The 22,021-nt window shown below is 38.4% G+C and overlaps 1 protein-coding gene across 6 annotated transcripts in view; it reads right to left on the bottom strand.

The window, feature by feature from the left end:
* Positions 1 to 22,021, bottom strand: part of B3galt1 (beta-1,3-galactosyltransferase 1) — a 548,275-nt gene that overhangs the window by 65,469 nt on the left and 460,785 nt on the right. The window contains exon 1 of one of the 6 annotated variants that reach the window (XM_031370497.1): positions 7,592 to 7,677. The exons of the other annotated variants lie outside the window; for them this stretch is intronic. The gene's annotated coding sequence lies outside the window, so the exon portion shown is untranslated. Of the gene's footprint in view, positions 1 to 7,591; positions 7,678 to 22,021 lie in introns of those variants that run through there. 6 annotated transcript variants of the gene reach the window in all.

Raw genomic sequence — 22,021 nt, 5'->3', positions numbered from 1 at the left:
TGAGTCAGTGCAGGCTTTCAAAATGGCTTAAAACAGATGTGGGAAGGCTCACTTGGAACTCAGGGAACATCATCTCATGGCCTGAGGTTCTAGACTGAATGCAAAGGAGGAAGTGGTATATCAGCTTTCCCCTAGTTCTGAGTATACTGTGCCCAGCTGCCCTATGCTTCTGCTGCCATACCTTCAAGCAACAACAGACTGTGCTCTGTGAGCCCCAAGCACTGTGAGCCAGAATGAACCTTTTTTCCCTATAATTGGTTTTGGTCAGGTATTTTGTCACAGCAACTGAAAAAAAAAAAAAACCTAACAAATACAGGAAGTAGATTGTTCCATATACCAGGTGTGACAGAGTGGTGGAGCAGACTCTCAAGAGGCCAAGTATCAACAGAAGAATCAGAAGTCTCAACAATGTAGTGGTGCTTAGGGCTATAGTAATCACATGTTCAAAACATCCATATTTGAGATCTTCCACTTATTCCTTGGCCTCTGGGAAATGTTTCCACAATTTCCCATGTCAGTCTACCTCACTATAGGGAAAAAAGTCTTCATCGTTTTAGTAATTGTTTCTTAATGCCTAGAATGACCCATTATGATCATTCCTTGTTTTCTCTGTTTTCAGAGAAAAGGATAAAATATCCAGTTGTAATGCTTCATAAAATCTTTCACAAGTTGGGCAGTGATAGTGCATGTCTTTGATCCCAGCATTCTGGAGACATAGGCAGACCAATCTCTGAGTTGAACTCCAGCCTAGACTACAGAGATAGTTCCAGGATAGGTAGACTTACACAGAGAAACTGTCTTGAAAGATAAGATAAAGTCATTCATAAGATGTAAATTAAGAAAATCTTTATGGCAAAAAAATGACCATTTAATGTTGACATACATATACCTCATCTCTTCTAACCAAAGGCTTTAGGAGCATAAAATATAATCACAAAGCAAATAGTAAATGGAAAAACAATCCCAAGTTATGAAAGAATCAGCTATTTCATCTGTAAGAATGATCATTTTTCCTTATGGCTGGGAGCTCTCTGGCAGGCAAAGCAATGATAACAAATGTGATAAGTTACTTTTATACTGATTTTTAAAATCTGAAATTAAAAAATTGCTGTTTTCTATAGATAAGTTTTTCACATTTAAATTCTAGAACTATTTTTCACCGAGGGTAAGATAAATTCTATCATGAGCTTCATCCAACACATAAAAGCATATTCCAATCAGTTAATGAATCACTTCCAATGAAAGCCAATGGAAGTAAGGACTGCTGGTCAGAGAACAGAGGTGAGCCCAGGCTTCAGGATTCTCCTTACAGAATAGCATGGTGTTCACTGGACTGGAATGAATGGCCATGATAGTACTACAGAACAAAGGAACATGGTTGGTTGGAGGGGTGTGGTTCTTAAAATGTAGGCAAAAGCTAACCAATTATTTATTGAATTCAGACAAATAAAAATGCAATTCTGGTAAAGGTATGGGAAGCCAGGAGGATAGGTACAAGCAGATGTAAAAGACAGACTTTAAGAGTGAATATTTCCGAATTAGAATTTTCAAAAGGGACCATTAGTACCAAATGGTCCCAAACCAGCTTTCCCTTAGGTTTCAGTTACAGGTTATTTTCCTTATAATTTCAGCTCTTTTAAATCATCTTTCTGAATCTTCCATATTCTTGGGAATACATGAATAGTTATTTGCCCACACAATTTTAATCTAAATACTAAAAATGCCAGGCAATTTGACAACAGAGACCTGCTCTAACTTTACTATGCTTTGAGGGTGCCCACTGAGTCACGGGATTATTTATTCTTGTTAGGAACTCATTGTCTGCAACCAGCAAGCAAGCAAGTACCCAAGGCTCTGAAATTTATTTTTGCATCAATACATTTATAATTTCAAAGGTGGAAAAAGGAGAACCACTTCCTTTTATCTTGACATTGGTATTTGCAGCTTGTATGATTATTTACCTTCCAACTTCAATGGAGACAAGGAGTTTAAAGCAAGGTGGGAAATAGTCGAATCTTTAATGAGTTTGAGTTTGTAGAACTGGGTGACCAGGATGAAGGTCAGTAGTTTATCACATTGGTACATTCCAATGTAACTTTTTAAAGAGGGAAATGAAATAAATTTGTTCAACAAATAGCTTGTTAGATAAACAGTGACAATGAGGTTGTCCTTTTTAACACATCCAAGGGGCTTTACCAAGTGCCTTGTGGGTAGGTCAGGGTAAAGCAAATAGGAGACATAAGGGTCTTTTGGCTTTCTGGTTTTTGGGTCATCCAGAAAAATCAACATTGTAATATATCAGTTAAACTTTTTGAGTGTTGACTTTTTAAAAACTGAAAATAGATTATTTCATACACTATATTCTGATTTTGGTTTCCCCTCCCCTTACTCTGCCCACTAAATGGGGGAAATTTCTATATAATTTGCTTATTGGATGATCCAGTTAAAATAATATGAACGTGAGTAACATAGCAACTATTTCTACTATAATTTTTGATATAGTTGTAACTCATCAGAAATAATCCTAACCTCCTCTATATACTAAAGCAACATGTTCTAGGTTTCGTGTTTCTTTATTAAAAACATCATGTTTGTCAGGCTCACTGTGAGGATTTAGTTCCTTTAGCAACAGTAAAGCTGAAAACGTAATTGAATAAGATGAATGTTAAACATAGGAGAACATGTCTGTGTTTCAAGGAGATTGAGAATGTTTGGGGTAGAACCAGTTCTCTAAGTTATCACAAGAACTCGGAGCACTAAGGTCTCCTTGCTGGGCACAGGACTTTTGGTGCTAGATAGGGCACAATAGACTACCTGAGATGCCGTGTTACTAAAGCATCCAGCAGGGGAGAAGTTCCCCAAACTCCTTCTTTTTTTGAAAATCCCATTTGAGGAAAAGCTGGTATTGATGTTAAAGCAATGTCCAAGGTCTTTGGGTTTCCCCTGTGCAGGCAGGTCAAGGACACTGTATTTCAAAGAAGAAGTATATGGAATTTATAGGGAAATGGAGTCTGTACCTACAGAAATCTTGACACTTGAAATTAGGGAAACACATGTCTATGATCCAGGTGTCTGCTACCTGTGTGGTGTGAAATATGTCAGCTCAAGTCAGCTTGAAGACTAAATTCATCCTATAAATCAAAATTATGCAAGCCATCAGCTTGATCATCAGAATGCCTAAAACATGGGTCATTTATTCATTTTAAAAGATTTATTTATTTATTTATTTATTATATGTAAGTACACTGTAGCTATCTTCAGACACTCCAGAAGAGGGTGTCTGATCTCATTATGGATGGTTGTGAGCTACCATGTGGTTGCTGGAATTTGAACTCAGGACCTTCAGAGGAGTAGTCAATGCTCTGGGCCATCTTTCCAGCCCACGAATTATTTAGATTTTTCACATTTCTGAAATTTTATTTTTTTGAGTATTGATATTTTAAAAAATTAAAATAGATTTTTTTCATACACTATATTCTGATTTTGGTTTCCTTTCCCCCTACTCCTCCAAATTTCTTTCCACCTCTCTTCTTATCTGGATCCACATCCTTTCTCTCCTTCCTTAGAAAACAAACAGGCATCTGAAAAAAACCCAGTGAAATAGAATACAATAAAATAAAAACAAAAACAAACAAATCGGAATAGGACAAAACAACCAAATGAGAAAGAGACAAGAGAATGCATTAGACACACTTAGAGATGCGTGTGTACCCGCGCACACACACACACACACACACACACACACACACACACACGCACACGCACACGCACACGCACATGCACACGCACACGCACATACATATGCATACACACATGCACAAGCACACACATGCATACATGCAGATTATGAGTCCTATAAAAACACAAAACTGTAAGCCATAATAGGTACACAAAGGACATGTAAGGCTTAAAACAAATGCCCTGACAACATTATGAGACAAAGAACTTACAAAGATGCCACTGAGTTTGTTTACTGATGGCATCTACTGGAGAGCATGGGACCTGTCCTTGAGAGTGATTTGTTTCCCCTAGGAGAAAACTGTATTTTTTACTTCAAATGGCCATTAATTGGAAATAGCATCTGGTTTAGGGATAAAGGCATAAGTTGTCTCGCACATTCAGCCCTAGCACCTCATCTGATGCAGACCTGTACAGGTCCTCTGCATTGTGTCTCAGTCTCTGTGAGTTTACATATGCCCTAGCACTGTTGTGTTTAGAAGGCCTTAATCATTGCTATCCCCCATCTTCTCTGACTCTTATGCTTTTTCCATCTTCACTTCCACAGAGATCCCTGAGCCCTGGAATTGCTGAGGGTGTGGGAAGGAAGGGGGATTTTATGGAGACATCCTTTTCTGTGTGTTCCAAGGTCTCTCACTCTGTACATTTTCCATCTTGGTTTTATAGTTGTTCCTTGGGCACACTTGCCTTCCCTCCACAATAGGCTGTGGAAGAATCCCTCATTTCTTGTCTTTCCTGCAGGAATTCAGGCCATTTCCTTATAGCCTCATTCTGTTGAACACCTCTTTAGGAGAAAAAAGTTCCCATCTCTATTCCTACCATGAGTTAGGAAAGGTAGACCCTGGCTCTGTCCGGGAGGCCCTCATTTCCTCTAGATGTCAGGGATGACACCGGGACACTGGATTCTGTTCTAGCCCTGAAACTTGCATGGACAGCTGCAAAAGAATGGGACCATATCCCTGTATCTGAAATGGATACTTGGATAAAGCCCCTTCCATTTTTTGCTGCCGTAGGTTGGTGTGAAATCCTTGAGGCTGTCTTCCCACACTGCCTGTGAGCAGTGTGAAAGGTGGAAAGGTAGAAGCAAGGGTAGAAAGGAAATAAGGACTCTGCAGGTGTGGCTGAATGGACCAGTCCTGAGCTTACATGGCTTCTGTGCTATGCTTCCCATAGTGTTAGGTCCCTATGGCTTATTATGCCTTAATTAAGTTTCTTGTTATTTGTTGTTGCAAAAAAAAAAAAAAGGTGATAAATATCTAACCTAATTTAGTGTTTGGTCCTATCTTCCTCACAACACATCATGTAACAAAGGTCATCTATGCTTTGATGTTTTCCATGTTTCTATCCTCTCAGTTCCAGCAATTTATCTCCTGATTGCTCTTCTGTTGCCTTGATTTTTCTCTTAAATGCCATTATTTTGGGCTCTTAGGATGATTTCTCATTGATTCCAACTCTTGCAATCTCCATCCATCTAGCAGATTCAATTTTGTGGTTTTCTTTTTTTTCCAGTAAAGGACCAATGTCCTGCCGTTTTTTTCCCTTTCAAGTTCTCTAACATATGTTTGCTGCTGTGAAACGTTAACAAAGTTCAAAGGTCTTCATGATGTACAAGATGCTGTATGATTTGCATCTAGCCAAGGTTTCTATCACGCAATTTTCTTTTTAGACATTGTTTAAGTATCTCCTACTCAACTCTCAGGACCTAGCAAAAGGAAAGAGTGCTAGCTGCGTCATTGGCTGGCTGATCATCCCCTCTTAATGTCACTCCAGTAGGTGGTAACTTTACTAGGACAAATCTCACAATATTCTTTGTAGCTCCATGTCTCCATCAATCCACAAAAATCACTGAATCTACATGTCATGTTTTCAAACCACAATACTCCATTTATTGTACATCATTAAGTGGAATGTACATCAAACATGTGCATACTTCCTTCCTTGTTTCTGGAAACAGTATAATATAGCATGCTACTTACATAGTGCTAGATACTGAATGCTATCTACAGATGATTTAAAGCATATTTGCAGAGGAATCTAAGTAACATGCAAATCTATGTGCTGGCTTATACAAGCCATGGAGAACAAGGATGAATGTATCTAATGATTGCTCCAAGAGAGGTTGCTACAATTGCTACAGGGCAACCACAGGATAACCAAACTGGACACAGCTTCTGCCTCAGTGTGAGAAAAGGACTCAGCAGCTCTGCAGCCTCCACCTAGACCTAACGATGCTGTCATGGCAGGCTGAGATCAATAAGACAATAATCAGGATTCCATCAAAGAGATTAGAGTAAATTGTTCTTTTTTTTATTTGTACTTGTTTTGAAAAAAAAAATCATTCGGGAGTTATTGATAAATGGCCTCTTAGAAGTCATAAATTGTGCTAAATAATGATCAAAGTATGAGTTGCTCAATAGTTCAATCCATAAAGAAGCAGTGGCCACTGTGTGTCTATTTCATGCCTCGGATTTTTGCTCTGTACCCTTTTCTAGGAGAAGGTTAAGTGACGGTATTTCCTTGTGAATTCTTTTGAGAAATATATAAAATAAATACAAGATCCAACGATCCAAAGGTCAAGACAATGTAATTTTCCTTCCCATTTACAAGGAGAAAATATGATTTAGGTTAAGGGTGTACCACAATGCTCATAGGAATGCAGCAGCCTTGATCTATGCTCTCTTTATGTGGAAATAATTTATGACTTTCTCTGTAATTTACAAATGGATTCATTACAGGACCCCCTGGGCATATGTGCTCTGAATTAGTTAAAGGCCTGATCCAATGACTGTATTGATAGCAAAGTCAAGTAAGGAAATAAGATTCTACAGCAGAAATTCCCTTGTGTACATCCTGCATAGACCTAGACAAGTGGAAGGTATCTATGGTAGCCTGCTTTTGGATTTATACACAATGCACTGAATTTCAGATCTGCTTAATTATTACTCAGAAAAGCCACTTAGCCATTTAGAAACTATCTTCTTTCCATATAGAAGAAACGATGACCAATTGTGTAGGTCGGGGTTGTAATTTGACTGAGATTAAGAGAAACTAGCTTGTATAACAAAACCAGGTAGGATCATCCATTGGTGAGTATGGTCTCTAGAGCAAGGCTACCTGCTTATGCATCCTGTTAAAACCAGATGTGTGGCACTTGTTGTGATTCTTATCCTCCCTGTGCTTCATTTCCCACGTGCAAATGTATGTGGAGGCAATAAGATGCCTATCCACAGAGCCGTCATGAGCATGAAAAGCACCGATGTTTATAAAACACTTAGAATGCTGCCCAGCACGCAGGAATGCAATGTAAGTGTTTGGTGGATAAACAGTAATTTGTATTCATCTCTTGAAGCAGAGCCAGCAAATGGATTTGAAGTGGATCTCCTTGAATTTATGCCACATCTCCATAAAAGGGCAACCTAGGAAGAAATAAATAATACAACTAGGAAAAAGTAGAAGCACCTTACTTAAGAACTTAATTAGGTCAACACAGACCATTATCTCAAAGCTTCTGCTGAGGGTTTTATTAGCCAAGGGACTATCAATTAGATGGAGAAACATTCATTATTTTAATCAACAAGGAATGGCACTAGACAAGAAAGAGAAGCAATGGCTGGTGGGAGGAGCTAGTCAGGCTCTGTCTCCCAGGGAAGATTAGATACCAATCTGTGGTGGGATGAGTAGATGACCTCATTCATACATTTGTTTTTGATTTTAAAGTGGAATAAATGCCTGTCCTATGAAGGTTATAATCTGACATCTGAGAGGCAGTTTGTGTTTGAGGAGGATGTGGCCATGATTCAAAGATGGATAGTGTGTGATTTGATGAGGACCCCTCCCCCACACAGACAGTCACCTGTTATGGATCCAGACAAGTCTCAGGTTGGAGAAATCTCTTTCCATAGAGCCAGACTCAGTGATCATTCTGGCTACACTGTGCCAGCCACATAAAATTCAAAGTTCATCTTGATTTTCCTAGTTGTTTACAGCAGGGGAGAAGACTCCAGACTGAACAACTCGGCCTGCAGGAGAAAATGCTAACAAGCCTATTGAGACCCTCATGGTGGAGAAGTGAGAAATGGCGGAGTTCTCAAAGGGAAGGACATAAGCTCTCTGTAAGAAGAGAGAGAGTCACACCTGGGCTAAGACCAGCAACAGAGTGTGACTTCAGGACATGCCAGTGAGATGATGAGTACCCCTTACAATCTTCTCAGATGAGTGGTTAACTGATAAAACATGGGACTGAAAAAGTCTCTCTGCTTCACCAATCTCTTTGGCTGCTGCTCTTCCTTAGGGAAGTTCAAAGCATTTGTCTGTCTTCAGCCTCTTGTCTGTCCTTGTGTGTTATACAGAAGACAAAGGGACCCTGTATAAGTGTAATGCATCTACCCTCTTCAACCCTATAATTTGTGTGCTTCAGATGACATTGTCTTAAGGGTCCTGGGTCTATACTTACAGTTAATGACAAGAGGGTATGAAGAGCTTGTTGATCATGATAGAGTGAGCTCTGTAAGGGAAAGGAGGCAGATTGAGAAGCCGAAAACCTCTGGAGAGACTGACTGGCATAGTCCTGTTCTCTAGTGTGTACACAGGGAAGCAAGTGTCCTTTTGTGTTGATGTAATAACATTTAAAAGCCAATAATAATTATATCCATTTGCTTTGGTAGTCTCCATTCAATATAGATTGCTATTGTTATAAACTTCAATATCTTATTTTGTAGGAAACTACCAATCTACTTTCATTTAGCATGTTGGCCCCAGATACATGTCAAAGGCACTATTGCATTTAGTCCTTAAAACAAATCCATTAGGCAGATATTATGACCATTTTATTTTTATGTGAAAACTCAGGCCTGGGAGTGTTAGGAAAAAACAATATGGTTCAGCTAGTGGCAGAAGCAGATTAAAGTCATCATGCCAGATTCCTGGGCCTGTATTTCTAACTATCTATGTTCTTGTTTTTATCATGGGTTCAGAACCCACTAGGAGGAGTCAGTTATACCACAAATCCATATCATCTGCCAAGGAGAGAGAGAGAGAGAAAGAGAGAGAGAGAGAGAGAAAGAGAGAGAGAGAGAGAGAGAGAGAGAGAGAGAGAGAGAGAGAGAGAGAGAGAGACCTATGTATCAGACTAAGAGTTACATAATTTATTATGCGACATGTGAGCCAATGCCTGGCATCAATCTTTAAAATGTCAGAAAAGCCTTCAGCCTGAAAAATTGAAGGAGTCTCCACAGAACTCAAAAGATTTGTTTCTGAAGAGGCCAAATGCCATTTCAAGTTGTCTGAACCCTTTGAATCAAGAGGTAGCAAGGGAGCCTTTGTCTCTCTGCCCAGGAAACAGACACAGGCATATGGAGCGGGCTGGACCTGCTGAAATGCAGCCACAAATTAGAACTGACTTTTCTCACGTTTTGCACCAGATCTATTTTGAATGTTCTGCCTTCCTCTCCCTTGGTTATTATTTTGTGTGCATTCCAAAGATTTTCCTGCCTGTTTTGTCATATGAGAGAGTCTCATTTGATGTAAAGATTGAAGTACCATATAAATAAAAATTGCCATTTCTCAGTTGGTTTAAAGAAACTCTATCCCAGCTCTGGCCTCAGATGTAATCATTGGTGAGGGGGCTGGGTGTGTCTTTGTTTTTGGCATTATCCCTTCACTTACTTTTCAGATATTCCTCACAACTACTCTATCTCTGCACAGAGAAAGAGCAGAGAGATTCAAGGAAGAGGACAAGGCCCCACCCATGTGGGTAGAGTATGACCTAGTATCAATATTATTGGTTATTGAACCTTTTTCTCAAGGCCAAGTTTGTGGTTTTACTGGGTCTCTGCCACTATCCCACTCATATCTGCAGGATCCTCCTGCATGGTCCTCATTGCTGACACCTGTGATACCTTGTATGGGTCTTCTGAGCTCCTGATCTATGTTCAGTGGAAGCCTCTAAGAGAATGGTCCATTGGAGATGGATACAGTTTTGCATCATTTAGCAATGTGCTCTGTGTTGTTCTGGGTGATAGGTAACTTAACTAAATCTGCTTCACACTAATGTGTTTTGGATGCACAGGCAAACACTTTGTGCATGATGGGATCAGAGTTTCTTATATGTCAGCTTAGAAGATGCAGAAGAGACTTAAGACAGCCTTTTGAACCTCTTGTCATTTCAAGAGAAATATAATTAGATGCAATCATTTCTTTCTTTTAAAATTTGACCTATCTGATAGACCTTCTCTTCTAACAGTAGTGTTAGGACAATTTTTTTCTGATTTTCTCTATACAACCTGTCTACTGCTGATGAAGAACTTGGGTGTCCTGGTTTGTTTGTCTAATCGTCAACAAAGCTATCTCTTTGTTATTATCTGGTTGAGAACTTGCTAGTACACTCACTTCCTGATACATGATACAGATTATATATCCACTCCCCATGTAACACCTGCGACCTGTGTATGGCCTGATCATTCACCAGCCAAGGATGTCCTTGTTTCTAGTCAAAATCTAAAACCTTCCTCCTCAGTGAATAGTGTATGTTTAAATTACTAAAATCACACACACACACACACACACACACACACACACACAGTCACACATACCACGTTAGAGGTCCATGCTAAATCACTTACCTCAGAATCTCTGGGCATGGTAATCTGCTTTGCCCACAGTACCCCAAGCTACTTGAGGTTTCTAATTGCACCCATGGCTGCAAGCCATTCCCTGCTTACTTTAAATACTCATCTGGGTTGTCTGTAAGAATTGTGATTGATAAGCAAACAGACAAAATGTTTTGAAGAGGAAATGTCAGGAGATACATTCATACCACCAAGAAGGAAATAACACAATATTACATCTCTGATATTTCCCTAACAACCATCATAGTCCATGTGCTCCTGTGTGTTAATAGGCCTGACAAAGAAATAAACATGCATTTAGTTATATGCATTAGTGCTTGTCACTTAACTTATTTCAAATGAACGTTTAACTTATCAAAGTACTTATCATAACATAGAAGGAAGAAAAAAATGGAAGAAAGGTTTTTCTGGCAGTGGCCTGAAGTCATATCATTAAATCTGCTTTGTACAAAGATAATAGCATGAAGCTAGTGTAGACAATGAACCCATGAGCTAACCCAGCCTCCTTCTCTTAAAGAGCATGAAATGATACCATATGAAAGCTGACCTACTGCTTCTCTTGTGCATTTTGCATGACCCTTGTGGCAGTTTTGTAAGACAGGAGTCACTAACCTTACATTACAGGTGAAGACACATATGTTCTTTGTAGTGCAAAGCCTACGCAAGATCAGTGTTCCAACTCAGTTTTTCCCAAGAGTGGAGTTCCAACCCAGATCTTCTGAAAATTGCCCTTACTCCACCACTCTGTACTTACAGAAAAGATCTGGGTTCAAGAGATCTTTGTGGTTTCAGCTCATCCACATTTGGGCATGAAACAGGACTGTCATCTGTATCCATGTTGATTTAATAGCTGCAGTGATTTACAAAGGCTCACTGGTAGGAATGATCAGAAATGACCAGTGGAAATTGATTTTGATGTAGCACTTGAGAATCAATGGTTCTTGCTTATTTGGACAGTTAAGAGTTTAGTGATACAAAACTGGAAATGTAGTTGTGGAAAAGCTCTAATGGTGAGCAGAGCACTGTCGACATTCATAAAAGGTTGCTGACTTTGCTCATTTGGCTTCATGAACAGTAATCAGATTATAATTGCTGTTGCTTCCCAAAGAGGAAGGCATACAGCAGCAGGGAAGCTGGAGTTTGACATACTACTGAACTCTTAAGTATATCCCTACATGTATAATTCTACATGCACACTACTGTTAAATGCTCAGCGAAGCATGGCAGTCAGGGGTTTTATGTCCTTTCGACAATCAGCCCTGTGATTCATTCCAACCATAAGTCACTAAATAAAATATCATTAATGAAGACACAGGCTCTTGTAACATGATGCCCACCATTGAAAAAGATACTATTCTTTTTAATCTTAGAATTGATATGTTTTTGTTTTGTTTTTTTTTGCTACCATGAGGCCTGACTATAATGGCATAAAAAAACTTTCTAGAAAATCTAAGGTAGATCATTTCCAGGAGGTATTTATGATCTCTAAGAACAAAGGCTAAGGATGAATTAAAAAGCTGGCATTGGGATGGGTTGGTCTGTAGAGCTCTTTAAGGAGCCTGCCTCTTTGTCCTTTCTCCATTGCAGTCTTTGAGTCTGGCATCTTCTCCTTGCTTTGTCAATAACAGCCATCACCTTTCTCTGGCCTCTGCCTTGTGCTTCTTACTCTGTTTTTCATGCTCTGAGCCCCACTTTGTTTGAATTCTTTGCTATAGAATTTTTGACCTTGTTTTATCTTGATGCAAGTGGTAAATGTCACTGAAGGCAAAGTTGGTACTAATTTCCAGGTAAGTGTAATTATACAATGTTTTAAAGCACTGGCTTCTTCAGGGCCGTATGGTATATGTCAGAAAAATACCATAACTTAACATGCAGAATATTAAATGAATGTAGTTACAGCACACATTATAGCACTGACGTGCCTATAAGTGGTGTATTTTAAAGCAGCCTTATGGTTTCTATGGAAAAACAAAAATTATTGTAAGAATATGAAGTCTCTATTTATTCTGAGAAGTAACTGTTTACTGATGGAATGTTCCTTATTCAAATATCCAAAAATTGAAATATTCTAAAATAAGAAACATTTGGATTGCCAGGAGGATTCTACAAATGTCTGACCTCTTGTGACCAGTCCTAGTCAAAGCAGGAAATACTACATAAAATAATTTTCAGTCTCTGTGAGTAAAGTATCCATGAGACAAATGAATTCTGTGCTTAGACTAGGGTCCTTTTCCAAACAGCACATTATATATAAATGCATATACATATAATGTATATATACATCGTATATCCCAAATTACAGAAATCTAAAACACTTCTGGGCCTGAGCACTGAGGGAATACATAACCTCTTTCAGATCTTTCAGACTATGCTCCCTCCTTAATGTTTTTTTTGAATAAAATATTTTATTTTTTATTAGATATTTTCTTTATTTACATTTCAAATGTTCTCCCCTATTCTGGTTTCCCCTCTGAAAAACTCCCTACTCCCTCCCCTTCTCCTTATTGTTAAGAACAACACTGGCATTACAATAAGCAAGTGCACAATTTTATATTGTGCTTAGAATATTATACAGCCTCCTTTGTAACTGGTGCTGTTTCCCCTAGGCTTTTACAGTATTTATGTAGACTGAATGTTCATCATTTTTATTGCCACAGACTTTGTTTCCATATTGAAATTCTAAAGTTTGCTTAATCACTTTCTAATTGTTGAGCATTTGGGTTGTTTCAAGTTGTGTGTGATTACAAATAGGGTGGCTATAAACATCTTTGTTCAAGTAGGCTTAAATGTTGCTGCTTAAGATAATTCCCCAAGGTGGGAATGATTAGCTCAAGGGGCATGATCACTTTATTGAGCTCTTGTGGTGCCAGAATGCTCTCTAAAAATAACATCCTAATTAGCAGTGTCACTGTTAATGAAAAGAGGGCACCTGGGCATTTCTCTCTCTGCTTTTCATTGTCTCTCTTTTAACCTCTAAGAATATATTATCAAAAGATAAGAAACATGGCTTTGGATGGTTCCAAATGCATTAGGCCACCTCTTCTATTAAAATTTGTCTATAGATAACCAAGCACATCAGGAGGATTGCAATGTAGAAGAATGTGTCTCTTGGCAGTAGACAGCACAGGGAACAAAGTATGGTGGTCATCGGGTTTCTGATCCTTTGTGGGTTTGGGTTGACATGCTGGGATTTAGTACAGTGTGGATCATGGAGAAGACAGTCAAGTGGCAATGGTTTGGAAGTAAGATGACTTGGAATTCTCCAGGTATTCACAGCTCCAAATTCCTCAGTGACATCTGCTTCATACTAATTTGCAGTCCTCTCTGTTACTTCCTCCCTGTGTCCTGCCAGTGTTGCCCCGGCAAACGATCACAACTATTTTTACTCTGTGTCGCCATTAGCCCTGGCTTCTGCCAGAAGTTATTGGCCTGGAATAACTGCTTTTAAATCTAAAGAGTTGGATATTGTCCTCAAGAAAGAAAAAGTAAATGACCACAGCAACTTCACAAGACATGGCATTAGAAACCAAGATTACCCAAAGGTCACATGGTGTCTGACTTCTATTCTTGCTCTCTCTCTCTATCTATCTCTCTTTCTCCCTCTTCCTCTTCCTCCCTTCCCTCCCTCTCCCCTCCTTGTCTCTTACCGGAAAGTTAATATGGTCAGGATGAGCATTCCCTTGTCCCCCCACTCTGTGCAAAGCAGTCATCTTGCCCTTTCTTATTATTTACTCTTAAAAAATATCAGCTCTGTCGGGGATAAGAAAATAAATTCCCAACTAGCTTCAGGGTAAGAGAATGTGTGGAAAATGACTGTACTTTTTCCCACTTCAGATTCCAGAAAAATAACTCCACCTCTGCGGGTGGAATCATTACACAGTGACTCAGAGTCAGGCGTCAGGTAGAGGTGGGAAGGAACTATAATGGATCTTGCACCTCGCTTGGCTCAAGGAAATAATAATTATAGGGCTCCTCAGCTTCTACCATCTTATCCCTTACTATCATCAGTTTTAGCTGACACGAAGATAAGTAGAAAAATATCCCCTGGTGGGCCACAAACATGTGGCATTTTCCCCCTCCATGTACTCCTGTTGTGTTCCATGATTAAATCTCATTGAAAGAGGCATTCTTTTTATAGGCTCTTCATTCTTCCTAATCACTTCTGCTTTTGTTTCAAATTTTACTTGGGAATGTATAAAATCAGGAGCATTGTGGAAGGCAGAAGTGTTCAATTTAAAATTGTTTGTCTTATTCCCCTATGAATAGAGAATTTGTAGCAGGCAACTGGCTTTCACCTTCTCTGCCAAACCACTATGAATTATACATCCCACCACTATGTGGCCACATATTTGGGAGTGATAGCTTCCTAGTAATCAAATAAAGCATAGAGTCATAAGCCATATCTAGTATTTAACCTAAAATGTGTACTTCTTTAATACTGTCTTATTGTTATCTCTATTTTATTGCTGAAATAATTTTCTGACTTTAAAAACAGCCTTCAAAGGAACATTGGCAGGAAAAATAATTGTGCATGCTTAGGAGGCATTCAAAAATAATTCTACTGTTCTCTAGAAATTATATTTAGAAAAGGAATTGTCAAAAATCTTAACACGTATGCTTTAACTCCCTCCAGGAGCAAGGTAGATCCTATCGGTACCCTTTACTGCTTCACTTATGGAATATCAAGTTAAGTAAACTACATCCATGGGAAGGAGAAGATTCTTTTGTGCTATTGTTGAACTGAAAATTCTCAAGATGATTTTACTTGAAAAGTTATTTGTAAGGCTCATGTTGTTGAACATATAAAGTATGGCACTTGAGAATTATGATTTGTAGCTCATCCTCTCATCTTCTCTGATGAATGCTGGCATCTCACATTCTTCCTCCCCTCTTCTTTTTTCTCCTGTTTTCCTCTTCCTTCCTTCCTTCCCTCCCTCCCTCCCTCCTTCCCTCTCTCCCTCATTTCTTTCTCTCTTTCTTTCTTTCTTCCCTTCTTTCTTTCTTTCTGAAAGGACCTCAACTTGCTATATGTTGTAGGTTGACTTTGAATCTTCATCCTCCTGTCTTTACCTATGAGATGTCAGAATTACAGAAATGTGCCACCATGTCTGGTTTAATAGTGTGATATGTACTTAGGAACTGTTCAAAATACCCATGTTTATTCTACTCAAGATCCATGCTTTTCTACCTAGTCACATGAAGGGATGCCAAATAAAGTCACTAGAGCCATCAATAAATTCATGCTAGGTTCTCATCAGACTTTCCTAGTGACTCTTGCCTGCTCTGCCTCTGCTCACTCATACTTAACTTCTTTATTAGAACTGGTACCACTGTTGATGTCCTCTCTACAGGTCCTTGCCTTAGACTTTCTATTGTAGTGTTAGCATTCAGCTTGACTTACAGCTAAAGTTTCTGGTCTTTTTCATCTGGCTTCTCTTATCACAGCCATGGAAAAGAAGTAACCTACACCTTACACAACCCAATGAGTACAGACAGGATGAACCAATTATGTTCTATCTCCTTCCAGAAAGGAAGAAGGTATTACTGGAGTTTGAGGCAAAGTCTTTTAGGATATTCAGGTTCTTGGCATCATCATATTCCCATTTTGTTCCGGAAGATTTGCACACAGACACAACTTTCAGTTACATGGAGTATTGTATCTATATGGGTAATCTTCATATTAAAGCAGAATTGGGGACAAATCTACAGCTCTATGAAAGATCTTATGAAGAAATCCATTAGATTGTGAGGAAGAGGGAAGGCCATGCATCTCTTATGAGCATATGTATATATATATATATATATATATATTTTAAATTTGTCAGAAATCACTATTCCATCCTCTTTCAGAACCCAGAATCCTAAAATATACTAAAAATCCTTAAGAAGGATGCTCTGTAGTTATTAATTTGTCACAAATCAGCAATAAACCTTATGCTTATTTACATAAAATTTTTTGTGTCCCTATGGAATGTTTTTGTCAAGTATGTGTTAGACTAGATTAGCTCTATCCAATATCATCTTTCCCTGACTTCAAATGTATTTTAAAAACTGTCAATTATTTAACTTAAAGGAAAAGTCACATGATATAAACTTAGGCACTTTAAACTGGAAAATTCACTGTTAATTTCATCCAAACATTATTATCACTGAATTAAAAAAAAAAAAAGTCTCTCCCTCACCCCTGAAACCCTATACACGTGAAGCTGCTGTTCCCAATTCTGCTCTGTTTTCAGCCTCGGGAACCATCTCTGCTTCTTTGGTACCTGTCTAAGATGTTTCATATGCATGGAGCTATCCAGTGTGCTCTCACGTGTCTGGCTTCTTTCACTTACTTCAGCTTATCCCAATACTTTTTTGACTCAGCTGTCTCACTGCATGCATCAACATTGGGCCTTCACATTTCTTTGACTTTCTTGCAGTGCTAGGAGTTGATCTCAGATCTCCATACATTCCAGGCAAGTTCTCTACCATTAAGCTACACCTCTAGCCTATTCATGTTTTTCAATAGCACATGACTCCTTAATTCTTCCCAGACATGATTTGAAAACTAAATGCAAATCTACTTAAACCAAAGAGTCATAACTTATACTTTTACCAAATCATACTAGCATAGACATTACACATTTAGCCAAAAGCTACAGGATCACTGTTGATGCTTGCAACTCATTAACTCTCCCTGTCGCATTAACTCCACAACTGTTCATGCATATACATGTCATATATCTACACATTCATGTAAACAAACATACATTTGTTGGATCATGCAGAGCCCTGCAAGCCACACACATACATTTGGTGGGTGGAGGAGGCCAAGCCTCAGATACCACACATTATTCCTTTTCTCTGGTTTTCTTATACCCCTCTGAAAAAAGTTCTTAGAAAATTACCTCACAGATAAAATGTTACACAAAGGGCAGTTACAGAAGGATGTTGATTGTTAGGTTCAAAGCAATTTCCATTCTATAAGCTCATTATAAGTTCAAATCAACAGTTTCACATAGCTTTGTTTTATCATAATGCACATCTGTGGCTTTATCCTTGGATCTGACCTAGAATGAATGTTTTTCCTTGATCACAAATTTATCCCAAGCCTATTTCTATTTTTATTGCAATCATGAAGGCTCACTGTATTATTTTTTATAGTGTAGCATTTACTTACTGTTCTACGAGGAGTGGGCACATTCTATTCTTGATTCTAAGTTTATTATATATTTCTGTCAAAACAACTAACACCATCTCTTAAAATTTTCTTCTTAAAATTATTTGAATTAAACCATGAATTCTATAAAGTCATTAATTCATATAAACTGCATTAATTCATGAATGTTCATCTTTATGTTGATCAGCAGAAAATCTGCCCAGTAGGGTAGACTTATGCCTAGCCATAATTAGATTATGTAAGAATGATAGGAAAAGGCATGTAAGCTACAAGAAGCAATCATGAGATATAATCTCTTGGGATCTTGCCTCTCAGAGGTCACCCATCATAGGCCATGCAAAAATGGTGGGCCACTTCCCGAAAAGTCACCTGGTAGACATAGCCTCCCCAGAGGGTTCCTGACAATATATGTTATTCAAATATTCTTTAGACAGAAAAAGCCTGTGTATAAAAATTTCTCTGAGTCCTTAATTAACTACCTGGGGGTACTTTCTAGAATATGATGGATGTCACACAGCAAAGGAAAATCTCTTTTATTGTGTTTTGAAAATTGCCTGTAGCTTTTGGTATGTGCAAAAAGATTTCGTCAGTTAGCAATCAAATAATTTTACTAATGTTCAGATTGCTGTTTGAAATATATGTTACAAAATGTTGAATATCTTACTTAGGATGTGTGATGTTAAGTTGAAGGAACTACAAATGTGGCCAATCTTTTACTAGTTTTCCCTCAGTTCTCTGAGCAGATGGCTGGCACACTGTCATCCAATGATTACTGTGACATTAGTGACAGTCACAGTGTGAGCTGCACAGAGAGAACAATACAGCACGAGATGCTTCAGGACTCACTGCTCTTTTGGATGGCTGTCTTCATAAGCAGACATTCGGAGCTCACTTGCCCTGTTGAGCACTGGGTTGCAGAAATCTTGAGCACGTGTTAAGAGCAGTACCTGCAAATTACTGCACACTTTAATTAACGCTCCATCAAAAGCATGCCGCGCTTTGTGTTTCAACAGTCATTCTCAGTTAAAGTGTCTATGATCAATAAATACCAAACAATGAAAGAAAGGTTATCGATCATGGGTAACTGCATCAGAAAACCAGGAAATTACTTGTGGATGTATTTCCTGCCACCCGGAGCCATTTCAAAATGGGAATAAATGTCATCTATTGTAGCAGGTGACTTTAAGAAATCCATTGGCCTTAAAAGTATTTAACACATGGAACATTTTCACCTGCTTCCTGATGAGCCTGTCATTCTCCCAAATCATGCAGTTCATTACATTCAGATTATATCTACATGCACATAATCCTAAGTGGCTCCAAATGTCTCTCTTCTGCTATGTGTTCTATTTTAAAAGCCACCAAGAATTTTGTGCACATAATCAAAATACTTCACTCCTGTCTAGCATTTCATTCATTCAATGTGTGAGTGGAAAAGGGGGAACTAGTGATGAGATGTCTTTCTGTTTCCTAAGTCTTCTTCTGTGCTTTCCTAAGCTTTTTGCTACATTATTTCTAAGGGGGCTGGAGACCTAGCCCCCTTCCAGTCCTATAGCCATAGACCTTGCACAGGATACCATTGTGAATAATAGGAACTGCCAGATGACATAGAAGATGTGAGGACTTCAACCTTTCTCTCCTCAACCACACAGAACATGGCAAGCTAAGAAAAATGCATTGCTTTAATATTTTTATGAGTCTCTGCAGAATCTCATGCTGAACAATTTGCCACCTACATCCACTTGCTCAGGCTGCTATGCATAAATCACTTTTCTTCCCACCTCCCCTTGTGAAAATGTGGCCCAAAAAGACACCACAAGACTCTGCTCGTTCAAAGGACAGAAGTTGCTCATGCATCCTGTTCTCTCAGAATGCTAGCACCAGGATAAAATAGATGCAAATACATACTATATCTCCTTTAATAAGTGCCAGTGGAGGGCTCTCCATTCCCTTCTCCCTGAATCCACTATACATAACACTGAGTTCTGTGCTTCTCTGTAATATATATATATATATATATTATATATAATATATATACATATAATATATATATATATATATATATATATATATATATATATATATATATATTGGCCAGGAAAGAGTTTTACATACTTTGAATTTATAAGATTAAAATTAATCCAAAGGCAGAAATTAAGATATGTCAGAAAGGTGAATAGTCTAAGGGGGTGGGGAAGGATAAGGCAAGCTGCAGAGAAGCAAATGAAAACAGGGCATAGTGGCATTAAGGGACAGAAGCAGAGGGAAGAGAAGGAGAAAAGAAAATACAGACTAGACTCTAGAGGTTAGAGCATGAGACCAAATTAAGAAAAGTAGTCAGCAAATTCAGTCAGGAGGAGGAAAGCCATTGCATTTTTCATTACGATCCAAGTACAGAAGTCTATACACCAAAAGTCAGTGTGATTTTGGTGGCAACTCCCTTGAATATTCACTACATGAAGGATATGGCATCGATCCCTGAATGACCCATTTGAGAATCACTCTCATGGATCTGCACTGGACCCATCTACTTGCCAGTATGACTTATACTTAGTCATGACAATAAGCTGCTTAGACATAAGGGAAAAGATATGGAACGCTGTTTACAACTGAGGAATGGTTGGTTTTCCTGTCCATGTCTTCTTTCAGGAGCAATGTGATCACAATAAAAGGTTTGAAATTGAAAATTATTTATTGGCTTACTGTGATTATGTATAATTACCATTCATAGTTGCTATATTGATTAGTGTTATAAAATGCTGTTTCCAGATTACATATATACCGTTATATGCTCATTTTATGCTTTTGTTATTACAAAAGCTCCATTAGAAATTCAGTTCTTAAAATGTTTTAAATAATGGGGCTGTATATTTTTATTTTTTGAGTTGCTTATTATGTGTTATTTTTCTCTTCTAGGCCTGGGGATTGAACCAAGGGCTTGGTGTATGTTGGGTAAGTGCTCCGTTGCAGAGCCTTATATCCAGTTATGGTACCTTCTGATCATTTCAGACGAATGATTTTGTCTCTTATTCTATTTTCTCTTCAACAGTCCCTGGTGAGGTGTTTGATACAGATTAGGACTAGACAGGATTTTGATGTTCTTTTGTTTAGTCTGCTTTTATAACACCAAGCTCTAGTTAGTCTATACATAAGTAGGAGGAATAATTCATGTATGTGGACAGCAACACTAAAGGATGGGATTTTGTATGAACTTTTTCTCCCAGATTCCTCCCTCCTCCCCCTGCCAAAAAACCCTACTAAACTTAGGGTGAATAGCTCTAAAAGGTACTTAGAAAGCTTTCTAAATGTCAGACCCACTTCTCTCATGATTTAAGGCACATCTGCCACCATAGTCCTTCAGACATTTAAAAAGTAGAAAGTGCAGTTACATAGTATCCCATTTTATAGACCAGGAACCCAAGACAGGGCACCGATGAAAATAACTTCCTATGACAGTTATGTCAGAGACCATGTCAAAGTGGAGTTCTCATCCTGTCCAATTCTGGTACATCCATGCCTAGACTCTGAACCCAATTTCAAGTAAACTTTTCAAGTGTCAGTTCTGGGCCGAGACTACACACAGACCCATTCATTCATTTCCCCTGATTTACTGTCAGGAAAACTCGAGGGCACCACTTCTGTCATTCATAATTTAGAAAAGAGGAGACAGGCTCAGGAACGCGGTTGAGGAATCTCGGTGAGTGGCAGAATTGGGATGTGGAAAGGGGTCTTTTGATTCTCTAGACCCTATTAATCACTACAGAAAGATGTTTGGTGTAACATAGTGTTTAAGTTCTTCCACACAACATGGTTACACATGGTTTCCATATCCTTATTTATTTATCTTTGTCAAGACATGTGGATTACATACATGCTCAAAGATAGCAAGGCTGCATGGGAACCTGGAGGGACTAGTGGTGAACATGGATGTCACAAAGATCTCAGTGAAGATGAGAGAACATTCTAGATGCCATTATGTTTTCATGTGTGCCTGTATTCATAGCATCCCATTACATGGTTAACTAATAATTTTTCCTATGTTCTTTTTATATTCTACTCTCTATTCCTAGGGACAGACCCAGAAACCACAAAGACTGTTGATTATCTACTTTGGTTCTTTTGACAGTGACTAGGCTAGAGTTATAAATCTAATGAAAATGCATAGTCTATTAATCTTTGATTAAAACAAAAAATCTGATGGTCATTTTGTCAGTAGCATAGATATTGTTAATATATGTAATATTCCTTCTTCATCTATTTGGGTATGGAGATTGTTATCTAAGTTTCTCTGCATATGCATATACTTTCAAATATACACTGGTTGTGACCCAGGCCTGTAAGTCTGGCACTTGGGAAACAGAGGCAGGAAGATCAGTAATTCAAGATCAACTTGGACTACATAACAAAAATTAATGCCATCCTGTGCTACATGACACTCCACTTCAAAATAACCAACCCAGGGGCTGGGGAGATTTCTCAGTGATAAAAGCCCTTG

The sequence above is a fragment of the Mastomys coucha genome, unplaced genomic scaffold (assembly GCF_008632895.1).
Source record: "Mastomys coucha isolate ucsf_1 unplaced genomic scaffold, UCSF_Mcou_1 pScaffold15, whole genome shotgun sequence".
Classification (NCBI taxonomy): Eukaryota; Metazoa; Chordata; class Mammalia; order Rodentia; family Muridae; genus Mastomys; species Mastomys coucha.
This window is presented reverse-complemented; position numbering and strand designations above follow the sequence as displayed.